The following is a 21,041-nucleotide window of genomic DNA, read 5'->3' on the forward strand; positions in this document are numbered from 1 at the left end:
AACCCAAACAAGTACCAAAGTCAGTAAAATCAACATCTTTTAAAATACTATCATTTACCAACCTCTTTATTCTCTCTAAAGAGGTATGAGCTAATCTTTTGTGCTATAAACTTGAAGAGTTCTCTTTAATAATGTTCCTCTTTATGACAATATTACCACCATGCATAGATGAACGATTACATTCAAAATTTAGATTCAAATCTAATTTATATAAACCATCCATTAAAAAACCAGTACCAATAACACTTTTATTCCAAAAAAAATTGATGATAGAATTTTCAAAATGAAAATCAAAACCAATATCTATTAATTTGGACATAGAAACTAAATTTCTAAAGAAGTTAGGAACATAAAAAGTATTTTCAAGATCTAAAACAAAATCAGAATTCAAAATCAATCTAAAGATTTTCACAGCTTCCACATGTGAATGTATCTGATTGCTTGAATAGATATTTTGCTCACTTCTTTTCGAGTCTCTTAGATTGAGAAAGCCCTGCAAGAAATTAGCAATGAAAATTGTAGTACCAGAATCAATCTACCAAGTATTATTAAGAATATCAATAAAAAAAGATTCATGACACACCAGAGATATAAAAGCATCTTTTTTTTAGATCATTTTTTATACTTTATACAGTCCTTCTTCATGTGTCTCTTTTTCTTATAAAAGAAGCATGCGTCTTTATTGCCATAATATTTTATTGGCACTACAACATTGTTCTTTTTAGGAGTACCTTTTTGTTTTCTTACTTTTGAAAGAATAATGTCTTACAAGCCAATCGTATATGGGATGCGATCGGATATTTTCTATAATTTTATCTTTCAAACTTATATATTTGATATTATTATTTAATGAAATAGATATTTTGATTCATTATATACTGCATTTTATTATTATTATTATTATTAAGATCATAATGAAATCCATAGGTCTGGATAATGGTTTTAGGATCATGATGAAATCACACCAGTGAGACCTAAATCCTTGATAGCCATGACCTAAAATATTTTCAGTCATTGATTCATTGAGTCAGGGATCAATGATACCGGTAAGACTAGCATATCCTATGTATACTCGAGATGAGGATGGTTGATCTCACAACCACTTATGTGGTGATACTAATACAAGAATGTGGGTGCTCATTAAAGAATGAGTTCACTGAATAGACCTGTGAGAGAATATCTAATGGAGTCTTATTTACATATCAGCTGATGATTCTCTAGTGAGAGTTGTGTAAGTGATCTTTTGACCTGAGATCACCATAGTACCTTGTGTATATGAATCCATATTTTGTTTCACTTTCTAATTTGATTCTCTGATCTTTGTATAGGATATTCTGGATGTAGTGAAGTATGCATAAAGATTGTGAGTGATCAATAAGAGATCAGTCACTCCTAATAAGAAGAGTGAACATTCTATGTGATCTCATAAATCAGTGATTCTGAAAGTCTTTTGTCAAATTAAGATGATAATTAGAAAAATATTTTTAATATATCATCAACTGAATCATCACTTTCTGATTGAGATACATAAAGATAAGCAATTGGATTTGACATGATTCCATGCCCACAGCTTATCTGGGATGTTGTTTGACTGAAAGATTGAATTACACGATAACTTACCACTGAAAGATATTTTGATAATTTTTTATCAAAATTTTAAATCTTTTAAATAGTAATGATACATTACTAGACATCAATTTTGACTTGTAGACTCATCAAAATTAAAAAAATTTAATTTAAAAATTAATTAGAAAGAGTCCTAGTTGATTGAGACTCTTGAGCTGATCTAATCTGATTAGATTAGGGTTACATTAAGAATCTATGTCCACTGCTGGCTAGATTTGAAATTCAATGAGTCACACACTTTGAGATTTAGTCTTAATCTAATTTAATTAAGATCTAATATAAATCTTAATAATTAATTTGATATACTAGTATATTATATTAATTCAAGTTCCTAAATAGGTTTAATTCAAAGCGTTTGAGCTAAACTAGACCAGTTGCCTTTGACCTAATGGGGTCTAATTTAATTTGATTCTTATCCAACTTGAAAGTGTTTCAAGTGTGGAAAGAGTCCTCTACACCCACCAAGTCTCACACTAAAAAATAATTGTTGCCCTCCTCTTAATTGCATTGAGAACTGAAGAGTCCTTCTTAATGAAGGCTCTTATCCATCTCTTCGTTTCTATCCAGATTCCTTATTATTTCATGCTAATTTTTTATGATGGATTTATGAGGTGTAGAAGAGGAGGAGTCCTTCTATGTGAAGACTCTTCTGCACCACATAAACACATGAAGAATTTAATTCACCATGTGAAGACTTGGAGCGCCAAGAGTTGGCGCCCCTTGGTCCATCTACACGTCCCCTCTTAGCCTATTTATATGGGGCATCCCATATGGGCTAATGGCTAGATTTTGGATGAAAACTAGAGCCAATAGGTATGTAATAAAGAAAAAAAAATTAAAAAAAAATTTGAGAGAAAGAGAAAAAAAAATTGAGAGAAAAAGTTGTAAGAAGGGTGGTGAGAAAATTAGCAAGTGTTGCTAGTTTATCTTAGGGTTTGATTTTTCTATGTTGGAGCCCAAAATCAACTCCTAGGTTGTGAGACTTCTAAAGAGTGTTCTCTTGGCATGATTCTGATGGTAAAGTTAAAGGTGACTGGATGTTGGTGTGATCGTACTTCGAGTTTGAAGCTGGCAGTATTCTTGTGAAGAAAATGCTGTGGCAGTGCATCGGTTAGAAAAGACCTTGGCCAACTTTCATATGGATCACTATTAGAGGGTTTCTACTTTGAAGTCTCATGGAGATCACCTACTTACAATACTATTCATTAGAGAAAGTATAAATTTCTATCTCTTTGCATGCTTACTTTTATTTTATTCAACATTTATAAGGTGATTCTAGGATTTGGATTTCGGTTTGATAGTTTTAATTGTTAAAACTATTAATATATTTATTTTAAAATTTTATTTTTATTGTGTGATTGAAATTCAATAATGGTATCAGAGCCACTCTTATTAGATTCAATCAAACAAGTATAAAGTTATAATATAGAATTATTCTAGTTCATATATTACCAAAAATGTTGCATCAATTTTAGTATCGATCTTAAAATCAAAAATTATTTTTGATTTTATTGAACCATAGATTAAATTTTAGTTATTAAAATTATGAATTTATGATAATATAAAATTTATAGTTTCATGGTTACTTGATTCTTGAATCAATTTTTTGTTTAAGGGTGTAATGCATACCTAATTCGATTAGGGTTTGTTTCAATTTGGCTAAAATTGTCATATATGTTAAGTCATTTTGTGCACCCTTATATGATTTTTTGATATGACAATATGATTATTATTATAACATGTAAAAGCATGTCGAATTGCATAATATGTATAGTACATTTTATGTAGTAGAAGTTAGGATGTGCCGAGATCAATTCAAAGATCCTCTATAAAATTATATTAAGTTGTAATGTTAGAATTCACTTATAAATCAAATATCGAATTCATTTAATCAATTAGTGTTTAGGTAAGTGTTAAAGGTGATTTTCTAATTAAGTCCATATGCTGGTCTGGCCAACTTTGTTAATGTCTAAGAAAAACTATGGGGAGCCTCCCACCTACTGACTTGGCCAATTTGGTCTTATTAAATTTTGAATTTAGATTGATTAATGATGAAGACACTACAAGGGCCTTCCTTCAAGCTTGATCAATAGAGTATGTCAAGATCTTAGTGAGCTTATTGTGCTATCCACAAAGCTTATTATAGAAATTGATATGATGTTGACTAAGTGCATATTGATAGTTATGACATATTTGAATAGTGTTGCTTTGTTGCGCTATTCACAAGGGCAACATTGTTTAAGTATGACCATATAAGATTGAAGGGTTAACTTAACTAAAATACTATAGTTTGTTATGCTATACACAAGACTATGAGTAATCTAAGGACAAAAAAAAATATATTGAGAATTATATGAAGTATAATTAATAAAGAGTTACCTACTCTTGAACTCATGAATGCTTGTTGTGCTATCCACAAGGTATTTGTGAGGAATAAGAATCTCAATCCTACTTAGAAATATAAGGATGTTTCTCATTTTTTATACTTGAGGGCTATAAAATTTATTAAAATAGTAGGAGGCACAATTAGACAAAAATCCTAATCTAATTGTGCATGTCATCATGAGTTGTCCGCTTATATTGTGTTCTTGTTATTATAGATTAACTACACACATAGCATCCTCACTGTTACTATGAGGCATTCTAGATGCTAACAAATTGATCGAACCAAACTATATGGACTAGTTAAAAAATCTGAGAATTATTCTCACTCAAGAGAAAGTCTCTTGCATACTGGATACACCTACATCCAATACGATCGAAGAAGATGCTTCTGAGGAGGAAAGGACCACATATAAGATATGGAAGGATGACAGTGTGACTGTCAAATGCATCATGCTTGCCTCGATAAACAATGAGCTTCAGAAACAGTATGAGGACATAGATGTTCCTTCTATACTCCTTAATTTTAAGGAGTTATATGGGGAACAAAGTCGAACTACTAGATATGAGATATCTAAGCAGTTATTCTGTACTCGCATGACTCAAAGTATGTCTGTGCAAACTCATATCCTGAAGATGATTGATTTGATGACTCATCTAGGACAATTGGGTTTCGCTATGTGTTGGGTATAAAATACCCGCAGCCGAATTCGACAGCAGAACGGCTCCGCTCGGACTCCTACGGGAGTCGGGCTCCTCCATCGACAGCAGAACGGCTCCGCCCGGACTCCTACGGGAGTCGGGCTCCTCCATCAACAGCAGAACGACTCCGTCCGGACTCCTACGGGAGTCGGGCTCCTCCATCAACAGCAGGACGACTCCGTCCGGACTCCTACGGGAGTCGGGCTCCTCCATCAACAGCAGGACGGCTCCGCCCGGACTCCTACGGGAGCCGGGCTCCTCCATCGACAGTAGAACGGCTCCGCCCGGACTCCTACGGGGCTGGGCTCCTCCATCGACAGCAGAACGGCTCCGCCCGGACTCCTACGGGAGCCGGGCTCCTCCATCAACTGCAGAACGACTCCGTCCGGACTCCTATGGGAGTCGGGCTCCTCCATCAACAGCAGGACGGCTCCGCCCGGACTCCTATGGGAGTCGGGCTCCTCCATCGACAGCAGAATGGCTCCGCCCGGACTCCTACGGGAGCCGGGCTCCTCTATCGACAGCAGAACGGCTCCGCCCGGACTCCTACGGGAGCCGGGCTCCTCCATCAACAGCAGAACGACTCCGTCCGGACTCCTACGGGAGCCGGGCTCCTCCATCAACAGCAGGACGGCTCCGCCCGGACTCCTACGGGAGCCGGGCTCCTCCATCGACAGCAGAACGGCTCCGCTCGGACTCCTACGAGAGTCGGGCTCCTCCATCAACAGCAGAACGGCTCCGCTCGGACTCCTACGGAGCCTCCAGTCTCCGACCTCAGTATCAGCTGCTGGAGCCGGACCCCACCCACGACCTCAACCGAAGGGGGGACTCCTCCCGGACTCCTGCAAAGGCCGAACTCCGACCGCTGCCGAGCCTTGATCAACGGATCCGTGTCCCTTGGCGGATAACAATAACTGCCAAGATCCTGTTCCACTTCCTGTAGCGGATTCCGCGTGGCTCCACCTCCCCCTGCGATAGGTGCTGCACGATCCCACTACTCGCTGACAGGCTGTGTCAACAGCTATGATGCTGCTCCGCTCCCTGCGGCAGGTGCTGCACGATCCCACTACTCGCTGACAACTAGCGGCAACTGACGCCGCTCCACTACCTGCAACAGGCCCTATGTGGTGGGCTATGATGATAGCCACGTGTCTGCTCCATTATCTTTCGCAATCAATTTCCCTGACTATGGGCGGCCCACTATCAGGCGGTTACAAACGTCGCCATCAGCCTGTTGCCTCCCCCGCCTATAAAAGGGGACCCAGATACGTTATTCTCTAAGCTCTTTTGCCTTATCTCAAAACTCTGCTAAACTCTCCGTTCGAGCACTCCATTCTTGTTGAGGCAGAGAACTGACTTGAGCGTCGGAGGGTCTTGCCAGAGCAACCCCACCTCCGGTTTAGACTTCCCTTGCAGGTCCCGGCGGCGACCGCGGCTTCCTCAACTCCAGCTTCTCCGACGCAAGCGGATTTTTGCACCAACAGGATTGGCGCTAGAGGAAGGGCGTGTCTTCGCAGCACCCTTATTCTTGAAGGAGCGCTCAACGGATCCGCTTCCGGCCATCTTTTCTGGCATCCAATCCTCTTTTCCCCGTCCGATGCCCTCTCGCGAGGTTTCTGCACAACTACCTCCAGTTATGGTTGCTGATAAAGGATGGCCGGATGACCAGTCTTCGCCGGATTCCGTCAACGTCATCTCGGGGGAATCCCAGCAGGAGGCAATCATCACATCAGCTACACCCCTCAAGCGGCAAAAAGTTGAAGAGCCCGTAGCCTTCACTGAAGAAGATGCCCAGGGAGTCCAATTCCCCCATAACGACGCGGTCGTAGTTTCCTTGAATATAGCAGATTATGACGTCCGTCGCATTCTCGTCGATAACGGAAGTTCGGCCGACATCTTATTCTACAGTGCCTTTTCGAGAATGGCCGCTCTTGGCGATCATCTAAGGCCGATGTGCTCCCCCTTGATAGGGTTTACTGGTGATGCCGTTCCAATGGAAGGAACGATAGCTCTAACTGTGACCGCGGGTCAGCATCCAAAGCAGTCCAGAGCCCTGGTGAATTTCCTGGTGGTAAAGGCGCCTTCTGCCTACAATGCAATTCTTGGCCGACCCGGCCTCAATGCCCTCAGAGCCGTTGTTTCAACCTACCATTTGAAATTGAAGTTCCCCACTGACAAGGGGATTGGAGAAGTTCGGGGAGACCAAGCGCTGGCCAGGCACTGCTATAATATTGCCCTGCGAAGAAGCGATCAAGCGGACCTCTGTCCCGTCGACGGGTCGGATGCGCGCGACGACCTCACTGAAGAGAGGGGCGGCCCGATCGAGGACCTAATACCAATACCTTTGAATGATGGGAATGCGGAGCATGTGATGTTAATTGGCTCCAACCTGGAAGAGGAGGTGCGGACGCATCTCGTGGATTTCCTCCGACGGAACGCGGACGTTTTCGCATGGGTCCCGACGGATATGTCGGGGATTGACACAGAAGTCATGGAACATCATCTGGCGGTCGACCCTAAACACCGGCCAACAAAAAAAAAAATCCAGAGTCATGCCCCGGAGAGGCAGAAGGCAATAGCCGAGGAAGTGGATAAACTTCTCAAGGCCGGATTCATCAAGGAGGTCAGTTATCCAGAGTGGATCTCCAATGTTGTCTTGGTTAAGAAAGCAAACGGCAAGTGGAGGATGTGTATCGATTTCAAAAAGCTGAATAAGGCTTGTCCAAAGGACAGCTACCCCTTCCCAGGATCGACCAACTGGTGAATGCTACTTCGGGCCACGAGCTTCTCACTTTTATGGATGCATTCTCCGGCTATAACCAGATTAGGATGGCATCGGAAGATGAAGAAAAGACTGCTTTTATCACTAATTGCGGCCTTTACTGCTACAGGGTTATGCCGTTCGGCCTCAAGAACGCGGGCGCAACCTATCAACGACTGGTGAACAAAATCTTCAAGGAGCAGATCGGCCGAAATATGGAAGTTTATGTGGACGATATGCTCGTGAAAAGCAGGTCTTCCGGGAATCATGTCGCCGACCTCGAAGAAACCTTTGACGCTCTTCGAAAGTATAGAATGAAGCTGAATCCAACCAAATGCGCCTTTGGGGTAACCTCGGGAAAGTTCCTGGGCTTCATGGTATCAGGGCACGGGATCGAGGCCAATCCGGAGAAAATTTGTGCCATCCAAAATATGATTTCCCCAAGATCGATCAAAGAGGTTCAGTGCCTCACGGAAAGAGTTGCGGCTCTTAATCGCTTTGTCGCAAGGTCGGTCGAGCGATGTCTGCCCTTCTTTCAAACTCTCAAGCAGCCGAAGAACTTCTGTTGGACCCCTGAATGCCAACAGGCATTCGAAGAATTGAAAAGCTATCTTGGCTCACCCCCATTGCTGGCGAAGCCCGAGCACAAGGAAGAATTATTTTTGTACCTGGCAGTCTCTCCCATAGCCCTTGCAGCCGTCCTTGTTAAGGAGGAAATGAAAGTCCAGCAACCGGTCTACTACATTAGTCGCGTGTTGAGGAACGCCGAGACCAGGTATACTAGATTAGAAAAACTGACCTACGCTTTGTTGATTGCAGCTCGGAGACTCCAGCCTTACTTTCAAGGGCACACGGTGACGTTGCTCACCGACCAACCGATCAAGGCGGTTTTGCACCGAGCTGATATCTCCGGGAGGATGGCGAAATGGGCAATCGAGCTCACAGAATTTGACATCAACTACAAACCTAGACCGGCGATAAAAGCCCAAGTATTGGCGGACTTCATAGTAGAATGCACCATCCCCGAGGAGGCCGAACCCGAGCAAAGCAAAATTGACGGCCTGAAAACTCAACCGGACTCCCCCGACGAAGAAGCCAGTCCCTCCGATAGCTTTTGGACCCTCCATGTGGATGGATCTTCCAGCATGGCAGGCGCGGGCGCAGGCCTGATCTTGACCAGCCCGGAGGGAGTCGTTGCGGAGTACGCTCTGCGTTTCGAATTCTCCGCAACAAACAATGGAGCGAAATATGAAGCTCTGATCGCAGGATTGAGGATCGCTAAGGAGCTTGGAATAGGTCAACTCCGGGTGCACAGCGATTCCCAACTTGTGGTGGGGCAGGTCGGCGGGAGTTTTGAGGCGCGGGAGGACAGTATGGCCAAATATCTTAAGAAGGTGAAGGAGTTCACCCCTGCCTTTGGCAATTTCGACATCAGGCAAATTCCAAGGTCGGAGAACACCAGAGCCGATCTTCTCTCCAAACTGGCGACGTCAGCTCCGGCCGAATTGCCAAAAGGCATCCTCTTTGAAGTTTTAAAGCATCCAAGTACGGAAGAACCGCGACTCGTAATGGAGATCGACCACGAGCCCAGCTGGGTCGACCCGCTAATAACCTATCTTAGAGATGGGATTCTCCCCCAGGATGCGAAAGAAGCCCGGAAACTCCGAAATCAAGCCTCCCGGTACATCCTTTATGAGGGCAAATTGTACAAAAGATCGTACTCCTTGCCTCTCTTGAGATGCCTCCGACCCTCAGAAGCTAACTACGCTCTATGGAAAGTACACGAGGGAGCTTGCGGAAGCCATTTAGGTGCCAGGTCTCTATCCCACAAGCTACTCCGTCAAGGGTATTACTGGCCAACAATGCATCATGATTCAATCGAATATGTCAAAAAGTGTGATCGATGCCAGAGATACGCCAACGTCCAGAGACAACCTGCTACCGAGCTTACACCCTTGAGTGCCCCATGGCCTTTTGCGCAGTGGGGGATGGATATTCTTGGCCCCTTTCCCATGGCGTCTGGTCAAAGGAAATTCCTCCTTGTAGCAATCGACTACTTCACCAAGTGGGTCGAGGCCGAGCCACTAGCCAAAATCACAGAAGCGAAAGTGCAGGATTTCGTCTGGAAATCGATCGTGTGTAGGTTCGGTTTGCCTAGAACCCTCATCACTGATAACGGACGGCAATTCGCGGGAGTCAGATTTGCTGAATTCTGTGAAGACCTAAACATCTCCCACAAATTCACATCAGTGGCCCATCCCCAGGCGAACGATGAAGCCGAGGTAACAAACAGAACCCTTTGGCAGGGGATTAAGACCAGGCTCCAAAGAGCAAAAGGAACTTGGGCGGACGAACTTTATCATGTACTATGGGCTTATCGGACCACCCAGAGGTTGCCTACGGGAGAGACTCCCTTTGCTCTAGCCTTTGGTACGGAAGCCGTCATCCCAATCGAACTTAAACTCCCGTCGGCACGAGTCGTGGCACTCGACGAACCCCAAAACGCGCAAAGTCTCAGAGCCAACCTCGACCTACTGGAAGAAAGGCGGGAGATTGCTCAGGTTCAAATGGCAGCCTACAGACAGAAAGTTGCCCGATATTACAACGCCCGAGTGAAGAACAAGGCATTCAAAGCAGGGGATCTAGTGCTCCGACGAGCTGCTGTCTCACAACCACAGGGCCAGGGGAAGCTTGCCCCAAACTGGGAGGGACCTTATGAGGTCAAAGAAGTAGTCCGACCTGGAACTTATTATCTTAAGGAACTCGGAGGAGCCGACCTCCCGCGACCTTGGAGCTCAGAAAACTTACGGATGTACTACCAGTAATTTCATCCTAATCGAAAAATGCGTGCCCGTTTGTCTTGGGACAATTCAAGCAGACGATATCGAAAACGAGAAGGCAACCTTATAAAAGTCGAAGGCCCGGTTCTTTTAGACCGGATGGGGGGAGAGGCCTTGCAACGCCCATATGTGCCCCCACAGCCCTGTTAGGGACAGGAGGAGAACCTCGCCCTAACTTGAGCAAAGTCGAAGGCCCGATTCTTTTAGACCGGATGGGGGGAGAGGCCTTGCAGCGCCCATATGTGCCCCCACAGCCCTGTTAGGGACAGGAGGAGAACCTCGCCCTAACTTGAGCAAAGTCGAAGGCCCAGTTCTTTTAGACCGGACAGGGGGAGAGGCCTTGCAATGCTCTAATGTGCCCCCACAGCCCTGTTAGGGATAGGAGGAGAACCTCGCCCTAACTTGAGCAAAGTCGAAGGCCCGATTCCTTTAGACCGGATGGGGGGAGAGGCCTCGCAACGCCCTAATGTGCCCCCGCAGCCATGTCAGGAACAGGAGGAGAACCTCGTCCTGACATGAGCGAAGTGGAAGGCCCGGACTCCTATGGGAATCGGGTTCCTACACCAAGGAGACTTCGCCCGGACTCCTACGGGAGCCGGGTTCCACCGCCAAAGAGACTTCGCCCGGACTCCTACGGGAGCCGGATTCCTACACCAAGGAGACTTCGCCCGGACTCCTATGGGAGCCGGGTTCCGCCGCCAAAGGGACTTCGCCCAGACTCCTACGGGAGCCGGGTTCCGCCGCCAAAGAGACTTCGCCCGGACTCCTACGGGAGCCGGGTCCCGCCGCCAAAGAGACTTCGCCCGGACTCCTACGGAAGCCGGGTTTCGCCGCCAAAGAGACTTCGCCCGGACTCCTACGGGAGCCGGGTTCCACCGCCAAAGGGACTTCACCCGGACTCCTACGGGAGCTGGGTTCCGCCGCAAAAAAGACTTCACCCGGACTCCCACGGGAGCCGGGCTCTACCGTTAACATCAGCTACAGGACAGCTCCACCCGGACTTCTACGGAAGCCGGGCTTTGTTTGTGACTTTGATTACAGATAAACTCTACCCCGACTTTTATGAGAACCGAGCTACTCCAACCTCTGGAGGGCTTCTCCGTTCGGACTATCAAGGGGGCCGAACTTAGCCTCGACTTCAGCGGAGAAAAATCCAGGCAAACCTGACAAGCGGGTATCTCCGAACGACATGAACTGAAAAGGTCGCTGACGACCCTGGAACGACGTAACACAGACAAAGAGAGGGAAAGGAAAATGAAGAAGTTCGGCAGACAACTATTTAACATGAGATGCAGACAAGGTACTGAAATCACTTTTTTCTTTAACAGAAGTACACGTTACAGGACCCGGTGGGTCAGGAAAAAAGAAGATACACATCATCGCAAGTATCGCGGGCACGGTTCGGGCGGGACGAACCGGAGACCGCTCCGAGCTACGAACTCCGTCTCTATCCTTCTCAGTCGCATTCTCCAGTGCGTATAACAGCTCTCACCCATCTCGCCTCATTCTGTTCCCGAGGTCCCAACCTTAGCGGGAAAGGGGTGGGGTAGATCCCCGGAGACGGAGGGGGCAACGACGGCTGCCACCCGAGATGCTCCAGCAAGGTCGGCATGCGTTACTTCCACCGTCCCCGCAACAAGTTCTACTGCCCCACCGTCGACACCGACCGCCTCTGGTCTCTCGGCCCCGACGGCGTCAAGGATCCCGTCATGGCTTATGACGGCTATTCTGCCCTCTTGACCGGTATCACCCCGCCTTGCTACTCCGAGATTCGCGGGCAGAATAACTTCACCGACAGCCCCCGTTATTAAACCCCTGTTGTTGAAGGAATTCTTCCTTGGGCTCCTTTTGGGACGACGAAGATTCTCACGGCCGCCATTCTCCTTCTCTCCTTCCTCCAAACCCTAAGAATGCCCTCGAGGACAGCCTCCCGAGTAGATAACATGGTGTAAGGGAAGGAGACAGGAACTGGGGCGAGAGAAGTAGGACTCTCAGATGAAAGAATTGCGCCAGGATGAAACCACGAAGGGACTGAGGGGTTTAAATAGCTGACGGATCCCGGCGCAATTATGGCGGCGGGTATTCCTGGGCCAACTGATGTGTGCCGCATGGCGCGCTTATCCCCTTCACCGCCATCGAGGGTTGACCACTCGCGAATTCCCGCAGAGCGACGCTTAGGATCGCGTTTCGACGGGAGCTCCGAAAAGACTTTTCAAGTCACCTTCACCGAAAACGGATTCTGACGTGCGCGCATTAAATGAGGACGGCAGTGCGCAAAGTTCGAAGGGGCGATTTCGGCTGCGCGCATCTCTCTCTGTGTACTTCCTTCGCTTGAAATTCAAACTCGAAAGTAGGGGGACTGGTGTTGGGTATAAAATACCCGCAGCCAAATTCGACAGCAGAACGGCTCCGCCCGGACTCCTACGGGAGCCGGGCTCCTCCATCGACAGCAGAACGGCTCCGCCCGGACTCCTACGGGAGCCGGGCTCCTCCATCCACAGCAGAACGACTCCGTCCGGACTCCTACAGGAGCCGGGCTCCTCCATCAACAGCAGGACGACTCCGTCCGGACTCCTACGGGAGCTGGGCTCCTCCATCAACAGCAGGACGGCTCCGCCCGGACTCCTACGGGAGTCGGGCTCCTCCATCGACAGCAGAACGGCTCCGCCCGGACTCCTACGGGAGTCGGGCTCCTCCATCGACAGCAGAACGGCTCCGCCCGGACTCCTATGGGAGCCGGGCTCCTCCATCGACAGCAGAATGGCTCCACCCGGACTCCTACGGGAGCCGGGCTCCTCCATCAACAGCAGAACGACTCCGTCCGGACTCCTACGGGAGCCGGGCTCCTCCATCAACAGCAGGACGGCTCCGCCCGGACTCCTACGGGAGCCGGGCTCTTCCATCGACAGCAGAATGGCTCCGCTCGGACTCCTACGGGAGCCGGGCTCCTCCATCGACAGCAGAACGGCTCCGCCCGGACTCCTACGGGAGCCGGGCTCCTCCATCAACAGCAGAACGACTCCGTCCGGACTCCTACGGGAGCCGGGCTCCTCCATCAACAGCAGGACGGCTCCGCCCGGACTCCTACGGGAGCCGGGCTCCTCCATCGACAGCAGAACGGCTCCGCCCGGACTCCTACGGGAGCCGGGCTCCTCTATCAACAGCAGAACGGCTCCGCCCGGACTCCTACGGGAGCCGGGCTCCGACCTCAGTCTCCGACCTCAGTATCAGCTGCTGGAGCCGGACCCCACCCACGACCTCAACCGAAGGGGGGACTCCTCCCGGACTCCTGCAAAGGCCAAACTCCGACCGCTGTCGAGCCTTAATCAACGGATCCGTGTCCCTTGGCGGATAACAATAACTGCCAAGATCCTGTTCCACTTCCTGTAGCGGATTCCGCGCGGCTCCACCTCCCCCTGCGATAGGTGCTGCACGATCCCACTACTCGCTGACAGGCTGTGTCAACAGCTATGATGCTGCTCCGCTCCCTGCGGCAGGTGCTGCACGATCCCACTACTCGCTGACAACTAGCGGCAACTGACGCCGCTCCACTACCTGCAACAGGCCCTATGTGGTGGGCTATGATGATAGCCACGTGTCTGCTCCATTATCTTTCGCAATCAATTCCCCTGACCATGGGCGGCCCACTACCAGGCGGTTACAAACGTCGCCATTAGCCTGTTGCCTCCCCCGCCTATAAAAGGGGACCCAGATACGTTATTCTCTAAGCTCTTTTGCCTTATCTCAAAACTCTGCTAAACTCTCCGTTCGAGCACTCCATTCTTGTTGAGGCAGAGAACTGACTTGAGCGTCGGAGGGTCTTGCCGGAGCAACCCCACCTCCGGTTTAGACTTCCCTTGCAGGTCCCGGCGGCGACCGCGGCTTCCTCAACTCCAGCTTCTCCGGCGCAGGCGGATTTTTGCACCAACAGCTATGGATGGTGAATTGAGCCAGGATTTGATCTTACAGTCTCTTTTCGATTTCTTCTCTCAGTTTATCATAAACTATCATATGAACAAATTGAATATCAGTCTGCCTGAGCTGCTGAACATGCTAAAAATAGCAGAGAGTCATTTCAAAGGTAAAAAAGCTCCAGTTCTTCTTGTTGATAAGATCAACAAGAAAAAAGGTAAGAAGGGTTCCAAAAAAAAGTTGAACCCTAAGGCTGGCATCTCCCAGAAGAAGGCGAAGAAAGTCTCCACTAAGGATACTTGCTATCACTGTGGCAAGGAGGGGCACTGAAAGAGGAATTGCAAGGAATACCTTGCAACTGTGAAACAAGCAAATGTTGCTAAAGGTTTATATATGATACAAACTAACTTATCATTAAGTACTTCAATTTTAGATTCTTGGGTATTGGATACCACCTGTGGCTCACACTTTTGCAAATCGTTACAGAGTCTGCAGGAAATAAAGAATCTGAATAAAGGTGAATTTGAGCTGTTCGATGTTAGTGGAGAGTCTATTCAGGCTAAAGCCATAGGAATCAAAATTTTGAAGTTATCTTTGGATAAAGTTTTGGAGCTAAAAATTTGTTATTATATTCCTAATATTGTTAGAAATATTATTTCTGTACCCTTGTTATTAGAATAAAATTTTGAAATAAAAGCAAAGAATAATGATTGTTCTATCTATTTTTCTAACAAATTTTATGAAAATACTTATATTGATAATAATTTTTTATTCCTATTACTTAATGATAATGTACTTCATGTTGATAATATGAAGAAAAGAAAGAGAGAGTATGTAAATGTCACATACCTCTGGCACTACCGACTTGATCATATAAATGAGTCAAAAATTAACAAGTTATACAAAGATAAATTTTTTAATCCTTATGATTTTGAATCATATAGAACTTATGAATTTTATCTCATAGGTAAAATGACCAAGACTCCATTTATTGGATACGGAGAAAGGCGAGTGATATTTTGGACCTTGTACATACTGATATTTGTGGTCCAATATCGACTCAAGCCAGAGATGGATACTCTTACTTCATCACATTTACTAATGATATATCCAGATTTGAATATATGTATTTAATGAAATATAAATCTGAAGCCTTTGACAAATTCAAAGAGTATCAAAGAATAATTGAACAAACTGGTAAAAATGTTAAAGCTCTTCGATCTGATCGAGAAGGAGAATACTTGACTAGTAAATATTTTGATTATTTAAAATAAAATAGAATATTCTTTCTCAATGAATACCTCCTTACACTCTACAATGTAATGGTATTGCGAAAAAAAGAAATCGTATCTTATTAGATATGGTGCGGTCCATGATGTATTTCACGAATCTTCCAATCTTCTTTTGGGGATATGCTCTCGAGACCGTAACATATGTTTTGAATAAAGTGCCATCCAAATCTATCTCTAGCACTTCATATGAGATATGGAAAGAGAAAAGATCCAGTCTTAAACATCTTAAGATTTGGGGTTGCCCTGCTTATGTGAAAAATATTGATGGACATAAGTTTAGTACTAGATCAGAAAAATACAGGTTTGTGGGTTATCCCAAGGAGAGTATAGAATACCACTTCTACCATCCTACTCAGAAAAATATGTTTGTTGGTAGGCATGCCATTTTTTTAGAGAAAAAATTTATCCAAGAAGGGGGCAGTTAGAGGTTTGTTGAACTTGAGGAAGTTCAAAACCTATAATATATCCAGAATTTACAAGCTGATCCTCAACCAGATGTGCCCATTATTGAGGCACAGCCACTACACACACCTTCTTTTTAAAGGTCAAGTAGAGTACATAATGTACTACTCAAATATGAATTTGTCATTGAGAATGATAATACATCCCACATCATTGAGAATAATGATCCCACAATCTATTCGAAAGCCGTCATGAGTAGTGACTCTGACAAATGGCTCAATACCATGAAATCCGAAATAGACTCTATGTATACCAACCAAGTTTGGACTTTGGTTGATGCGTCTGAAGGTGTGACCCCAATAGGCTGCAAATGGATCTTCAAGAAAAAAATTAGAGCAGATGGTTAGGTAGAGACCTATAAGATCAAGCTAGTGGCAAAAGATTTCAGACAAAAATAAAATGTTAATTATGAAGAAATTTTTTTGTCGGTAGCCATGCTCAAGTCTAATCGAATTATGCTTGCTATTGCTACATACCATAACTATGCGATCTAACAGATGGATGTCAAGACTGCCTTCCTCAATAGAAACTTTGAGGAAGAAGTCTATATGACTCAGCTAGAGGGATTTATCTCTAGTGGAAGAGCAAATCAGGTATGCAAGCTGAATAGATCCATTTATGAATTAAAATAAGCATTGAGAAGCTGGAACATCCATTTTGATGAGACAGTCAAATCGTTTGACTTTATCAAAAATATAGATGAACCTTGTGTGTATAGAAAGACTAGTGCGAGTGCTATTATTTTTTTGATCTTATATGTGGACGACATAATGCTCATTGAAAATGATATCCCGATGTTGCAATCAGTCAAGATATGGCTATCATAAAAGTTTTTCATGAAAGACTTAGGTGAAGCATCCTATATACTTGATATAAAGATCTATAAGGATAGATCAAAAAGAATGCTTGGCTTGTTTCAGTTTAGGTATATAGACCTTGTGTTGAAGAGGTTCAATATGGAGGGAAGTAAAAGAGGTTACTTGCCTATGGGTCATGGCATACAACTCTCTAAGAAGATGTCTCCTAAGATACCTGAAGAGAGAAATAGAATGAGTTCTATTTCTTATGCTTCGGCTGTAGGATCAATAATATATGCTATGCTATATACTAAGCCTGATATAACTTATGTCTTGGATATTGTATGCAGATTTTAGGCTGTTCCCGGAGAGGATCATTGGAAAGATATAAAAAATATACTCAAGTACTTGAGAAGGACTAGAGATATTTTTCTCATATATGATGGATCTAATTTAAAACTGAAAGATTATATTGATTCTAGTTTTTAATCTGATCCAGATAATAGCAAATCTATATCTGGGTATGTGTTCACCCTCTATGGTGGAGTAGTAAGTTGGAAGAATTCTAAACAGCAAACTGTTGCTGACTCAGTCACTGAGGCTGAGTATATTGCTGCTAATGAGGCTGCTAAGGAGGTCATCTGGATGAAAAGATTTATCTCAGAATTGAGTGTGATTCCAGGGATTGAACAACCACTGCTCCTTTATTGTGACAATACTGGGGTAGTTGCTCAAGCCAAAAAATTAAGGTCTCATCATAAATCTAAGCATATCCTAAGACGGTTCCACCTCATTCTGAAGATAGTCGAAAGATATAATGTGATCGTGGAGTGAGTTGATACCAAGAACAATGTAGCGGGCCCATTTACTAAGATCTTATCATTGTAGCAGCTTGACCGTCAATTTGATTGCATGGGCATCAAGTATAAAGACGATTGGCTTTAGTGCAAGTGGGAGATTGAAAGAATAATATCCTACAAGCCAATCGTATATGGGATGCGATCGGATATTTTCTGTAATTTTATCTTTCAAACTCATGTATTTGATATTATTATTTAATAAAATAGATATTTTGATTCATTATATGCTGCATCTTATTATTATTATTATTAAGATTATAATGAAACCTATAAGTTTGGGCAATGATTTTAGGGTCGTGATGAGATCATGTCAGTGAGATCTAAATTCTTGATAGCTATAACCTAAAATATTCTCAGTTGTTTATTCATTGAGTCGGAGATCAATGATACCAGTAAGACTGGCATGTCCTATGTATGCTCAGAGATGAAGGTGGTTGATCTCATAACTACTTGTGTGGTGACACTAATACAAGGATGTGAGTGCTCATTAGAGAATGAATTTACTGAATAGACCTGCGAGAGAACATCTGATGGAGTCTTATTTACATACCAGCTGATGATTCTCTAGTGGGAGTTGTGTAAGTGATCCTTTGACCTAAGATCGTCATGGTACTTTATGTACATAAATCTATATTTTGATTCGCTTTCTAACTTGATTCTCTGATCCTTATATAAAGTATTCTGGATGTGATGAAGTATGTATGGAGATTATGAGTGATCAATAAGGAATCAGTTACTCCTAATAAGGGGAGCAAATATCCTATGTGATCTCACAGGTCGATGATTCTGAAAGTTTTTGGCCAAAGTAGATTGATAATTAAAAAAAAAATTTTAATATATTATCAACTGAATCATCATCTTCTGATCGAGATACATAAAGATAAGCAATTGAATTTGATATGATTTTATGCCCACAGCTCATCTGAAATATTGTTTGACTGAAGGATTGTATTATATGATAACTTACCACTGAAGGATATTTTGATAATTTTTTATCAAAATTTTAAATCTTCTAGATAGTTATGATATATTGCTAGACGTCAATCTTAACTTATGGACTCCTCAGAATTAAAAGAGTTTAATTCGAGAATTAATTAGGAAGAGTCCTAGTTGATTGGGACTTTTGAGCTGATCTAATCTGATCGGATTATGGTTACGTCAAGAGTCTGTGTCCACTGCTGGCTAGATATAGAACCCAATAGGTCACACACTTTAGGATTTAGTCTTAGTCTGATTTAATTAGAATTTAATATAAATCTTAAGGATTAATTTGATATGCTAGCATATTGTATTAACTTAAGTTCCTAAATAGGTTTAGTTCAAAGCGTTTGAGCTAAACTAGACCAATTGCTTTTGACCTAATGGGATTGGGTCTAATTTAATTTGGTTCTTATCTAACTTAGAAATATTTCAAGTGTGGAAGGAGTCCTCTGTGCCCACTAGGTCTTATGCCAAAAAATAATTACCACCCCCTTCTTAATTACGTTGAGAAGTGAAGAGTTCTTCTTCATGAAGGCTCTTATCCATCTCTTCGTTTCTATCCAGATTCCTTATTATATCATGCTGATTTTTTATGATAGATTTATGAAGTATAGAAAAGGAGGAGTCCTTTTGTGTGAAGGCTCTTCTGCACCACATAAAGACACAGAAAATTTAATTCACCACATGAAGACTTAGAGCGCCAAGAGTTGGCGCCCCTTGGTCCATCTACACATCCCCTCTTAGCCTATTTATATGGGGCATCCCATATGGGTAAGGGCTGGATTTTGGGTGAAAACCAGAGCCAATTGATGTGTAATAGAGAAAAAAAATTTTAAAAGAAATCTGAGAAAAAAAAAGAAAAAATTGAGAGGAAAAGTTGTAAGAACGGTTGTAAGAAAATTAGCAAGTGTTGCTAATTTATCCTAGGGTTTGATTTTTTTCATGTATTGGAGCTCAAAATCAAATTCTAGGTTGTAAAACTTTTGAAGAGTGTTCTCTTGACATGATTCTGATGGTAAAATCGAAGGTGACTGGATGTTAGTATGATCGTACTTCAAGTTCGAAGCTGGCAGTATTTTTGTGAAGAAAAGACTGTGGCAGTGCATCGGTTAGAAAAAGCCTTGGCCAACTTTCGTGTGGATCACCGTTAGAAGGCTTCTACTTTAGAGTCTCATAGAGATCACTTACTTACCATATTGCTCATTGGAGGAAGTATAAACTTCTATCTCTTTGCATACTTATTTTTATTTTGTTCGATATCTATAAGGTGATTCTAGGATTTGATTTTCGGTTCGATAGTTTTAATTGTTAAAACTATTAATATATTTGTTTTAAAATTTTTTAAAATTCTATTTTCGCTACTTGACTGGAACCCAACAGCTTTATCATAAGAAGCTAGATTAGTACTGTTAGGTATAAAATACCCCCACAGTCGAAGTTCGTGTCAGGAGTGACCCTCCAGAGATTCTACCGACATCTGACCTTCGGCGACATCTTTTCGAACCCCTCCGACGGTCGACCCTCCGCAACGTTCCCGAGTTCTGCCGACGGATGAACCCCCACCAGTGTCGATCGAATTCTCCACGACGGGCGGACTCCATCCAGGTGTCTACGGTGGTCGACCACCTTCTAGACTCCGTTCGGGCTCCTACGGGAGCCGGACTTCTCCCCTGAACTCCAATTGCAGGTAGACTTCATCCGGACTCCTACGGGAGCCGGACCTCTTCCCCGAACTCCAACTGCAGGTAGCCTTCGTCCGGGCTCCTACGGGAGCCGGACCTCTTCCCTGAACTTCAACTGCAGGTAGACTTTATCCGGACTCCTACGGGAGCCAGACTTCTTCCCCGAATAGGTAGACTTCATCCGAGCTCCTACGGGAGCCGGACTTCCGCCCTGAACTCCTGTTGTAGGTAGACCTCACCCGAACTCCTACAAGGGTCGGACTCCGAGCTTCTACTGCAAGTGACCCACTCCGAGCTTCTACTGCAAGCGATCCACTCCGAGCTTCTACTACAAACGATCTACTTCAAATTTCTATCACGAGCGGTCCGCACTGGATTTCCACTATAATCCTTCACCCGAGCTTCCATTGTGAATGAATTCCTTCCAAATTTCTATTGCAGATGGCTTCAGCCGAGATTCCTCGACAAATGATTCCCATCCGGGCTTCTACGAAGATCGGACTCCGACCGAACTTCTGTAGCGGATAGATTTCGGGCACATGAAATCCAGCAGCTAGACCCCTCCAGCGGATGAACCTCTCCAGCACCATCCGACATCCACCGTCGGTCGACCCTCTATCGAATTCTGTGCGAAATCGGACTTCATCTGCGGAAAGCCTCTGACCGAGCTCCTACGGCAAGTGGCCCTCGCCTGCAGCCTTAACGCCCAAGGCACCCAATGGTAGAAGGTTCGCCAGCAACATC

The sequence above is a fragment of the Elaeis guineensis genome, chromosome 4, assembly GCF_000442705.2.
Source record: "Elaeis guineensis isolate ETL-2024a chromosome 4, EG11, whole genome shotgun sequence".
Lineage (NCBI taxonomy): Eukaryota > Viridiplantae > Streptophyta > Magnoliopsida > Arecales > Arecaceae > Elaeis > Elaeis guineensis.